Below are 3,410 nucleotides of genomic sequence, written 5' to 3'. Positions count from 1 at the left end.
GGAAGGGACAAAGCTTCTCCATACGCTTATCTAAAATTCTCACCAATGAATTACATAAGTATCTCTATCTTTATTTTATGTTTTATTTATCTTTTAATCATTAATCCTCCATAACCATTTGAATCCGCCTGACCGAAATTTACAAGATGACCATAGCTTGCTTCATACCAACAATCTCCGTGGGATCGACCCTTACTCGCGTAAGGTTTATTACTTGGACGATCCAGTGCACTTGCTGGTTGGTTATGCGAAGTTGTGATAAAGAGTGAGATTGCAATTGAGCGTACCATGTTGATGGCGCCATTGATGATCACAATTTTGTGCACCAAGTTTTTGGCGCCGTTGCCAGGGATTGTTTGAGTTTGGACAACTGACGGTTCATCTTATTGCTTAGATTATGTATTTTTCTTCAGAATTTTTAAGAATGAATTCTAGAGTTTCAAGGTGATGTTCTTATCATCACCAAAGCTGATTGATTCTCATCAATTTAGCTCTTGAATGCAATGTCCTGCTGAAGCTTGGCTAACCATGTCTAATTCCTTTAGACTGAAGCTTTAGACTAACATTGCATGATTCCTGGAATTCTCATTAAGAATTTTGATATCTTTATTTTCTTTTCCACTTAATTTTCGAAAAATCCAGAAAAATTACAAAATCATAAAAATAAAAAAATATATTTTATGTTTCTTGTTGAGTCTAGTGTCTCATTTTAAGTTTGGTGTCAATTGCATGTTTCTATTTTTCTTGCATTCATGCATGTGTCTTCATTAATCTTCAAGTTGTTCTTGATGATTTCCTTGTTCTGATCTTTAAATTCTCTTGTCTTGAGTGTTTTGTTGTTTTTCATATGCATTCTCATTTTGTTAGTGTCAATGGAATACAAACTGCTAAGTTTGGTGTCTTGCATGCATTGTTATTTGATTTTAGTTACATTTTGATTATTAGAAATTCAAAATTTTTTTTTAATTTGTGTCTTTTCAAGTAAAAAATGCAGAGAATTGAAGATTCAGAACATACAACAGAGGAATTACACAGAAAAGGCTGGGCGTTCAAAATGCCCAATGAAGAAGGAAAACTGGCGTTTAACCCCCAAAAGAGTAGTGTTTTGGGCGTTAAACACCAAAATGGATACCATTCTGGGCGTTTAACGCCAGGATGGCACAAGAGGAAAGAATTTGTTTTTAATTCAAATTTTTTTCAAGTTTTCAAAATTTTTCAAAATCAAATCTTTTTCAAATCATATCTTTTCAATCATATGTTTTCAAAATCAATTTCTTTCCATTTTCAAAAATACTTGCTATTAATTAATTATTTGATTCAACATTTCAAGTATGTTGCCTTTTTTGTTGAGAAAGGTTTAATGTTTGAATCATATCTTTTCTTATTAGCCAAGTCATTGATTTTCAAAATCAAATCTTTTTAAATTGTTTTTCAAATCATATCTTCTCAATCACATCTTTTTAAAAACCATAACTTTTAAATCATATCTTTTTAATCACATCTTTTTCAAAATAGTTTTCAATCATATCTTTTTACTTTCTAATTTCAAAATCTTTTTCAAAAATCACTTGATTTCTTTTTCCACTCTTAAGTTTTCGAAAATCAATTAATATTTTTCAAAATGTTTTTAAAATCTTTTACTTAATTTTCGAAAATTTCTTCCCCTCTTCTCACATCCTTCTATTTATGGACTAACACTCCTTCTTAATACACAATTCGAACTCCATCTTTCTTGATAAGTTCAAATTCTTCTACCTCTTCCTTATATTTTTCTTTTCCTCTGACACTTCAAGGTATCTCTATACTGTGACATAGAGGATTCCATACTTTCTTGTTCTCTTCTCTTTCATATGAGCAGGAGCAAAGACAAAAGCATTCTTGTTGAGGCTGACCCTGAACCTAAAAGGACCTTGAAGCGAAAGCTAAGAGAAGCTAAGGCACAACTCTCTGTAGAGGACCTAACAGAAATCTTCAAACAAGAAGAAGACATGGCAGCCGAAAACAACAACAATGCCAACAATGCAAGGAAGGTGCTGGGTGACTTTACTGCACCTACTCCTGACTTCTATGGGAGAAGCATCTCTATCCCTGCCATTGGAGCAAACAACTTCGATCTTAAGCCTCAATTAGTTTCTCTGATGCAACAGAATTGCAAGTTCCATGGACTTCCATTGGAAGATCCTCATCAGTTTTTAGCTGAGTTCTTGCAAATCTGTGACACTGTCAAGACTAATGGGGTTGACCCTGAGGTCTACAGACTTATGCTATTCCCTTTTGCTATAAGAGACAGAGCTAGGATATGGTTGGACTCACAACCTAAAGAAAGCCTGAACTCTTGGGAAAAGCTAGTCAATGCCTTCTTGGCAAAGTTCTTTCCACCTCAAAAATTGAGTAAGCTTAGAGTGGAAGTCCAAACCTTCAGACAGAAGGAAGGTGAATCCCTCTATGAAGCTTAGGAAAGATACAAACAATTGATCAGAAAGTGCCCTTCTGACATGCTTTCTGAATGGAGCATCATAGGTATCTTCTATGATGATCTGTCTGAATTGTCCAAGATATCTTTGGATAGCTCAGCTGGAGGATCTCTTCATCTGAAGAAGACGCCTGCAGAAGCTCAAGAACTAATTGAAATGGTTGCAAATAACCAATTCATGTACACTTCTGAAAGGAATCCTGTGAACAATGGGACAAATCAGAAGAAAGGAGTTCTTGAGATTGATACTCTGAATGCCATATTGGCTCAAAACAAAATACTGACTCAGCAAGTCAATATGATTTCTCAAAGTCTGTCTGGAATGCAAGCTGCACCAGGCAATACTAAGGACGCTTCATCTGAAAAAGAAGCTTATGATCCTGAGAACCCTTCAATGGAAGAGGTGAATTACATGGGAGAACCCTATGGAGACACCTATAATTCTTCATGGAAAAATCATCCAAATCTCTCATGGAAGGATCAACAGAGACCTCAACAAGGTTTCAACAATAATAATGGTGGAAGAAACAGGTTTAGCAATGGCAAGCCTTTTCCATCATCTTCTCAGCAATAGACAGAGAATTCTAAGCAGAGCCATTCTGACTTAGCAACCATGGTCTCTGATCTAATCAAAACCACTCAAAGTTTCATGACTGAAACAAGGTCCTCCATCAGAAACTTGGAGGCACAAGTGGGACAGCTGAGCAAGAAAATTACTGAACTCCCTTCTAGTACTCTTTCAAGCAATACAGAAGAGAATCCAAAAGGAGAATGCAAGGCCATTAACATGACCCACATGGCCAAACTTGGAGAGGAGGAAGAGGCAGAGATCGCCACTGAGGAAGACCTCAATGGACGTCCACTGGCCTCCAATGAGTTCCCTGATGAGGAACAATGGGAATCTGAGGCTCATACAGAGACCATAGAGATTCCATTG

General features: G+C 36.2%; 1 non-coding gene across 1 annotated transcript; it reads right to left on the bottom strand.

Annotated features, from left to right (window-relative positions):
- Positions 1-2,393: 2,393 nt before the first annotated feature.
- On the bottom strand, positions 2,394-2,501 carry LOC112793334 (small nucleolar RNA R71). The gene has a single exon (XR_003198032.1). It is a non-coding gene; the product is annotated as a small nucleolar RNA R71 (small nucleolar RNA).
- Between the last annotated feature and the right edge of the window lie 909 nt (positions 2,502-3,410).

Source organism: Arachis hypogaea, chromosome 3, assembly GCF_003086295.3.
Source record: "Arachis hypogaea cultivar Tifrunner chromosome 3, arahy.Tifrunner.gnm2.J5K5, whole genome shotgun sequence".
Classification (NCBI taxonomy): Eukaryota; Viridiplantae; Streptophyta; class Magnoliopsida; order Fabales; family Fabaceae; genus Arachis; species Arachis hypogaea.
The sequence above is the reverse complement of the archived record's forward strand: the minus strand, read 5'-3'. Positions and strand labels throughout refer to the sequence as shown.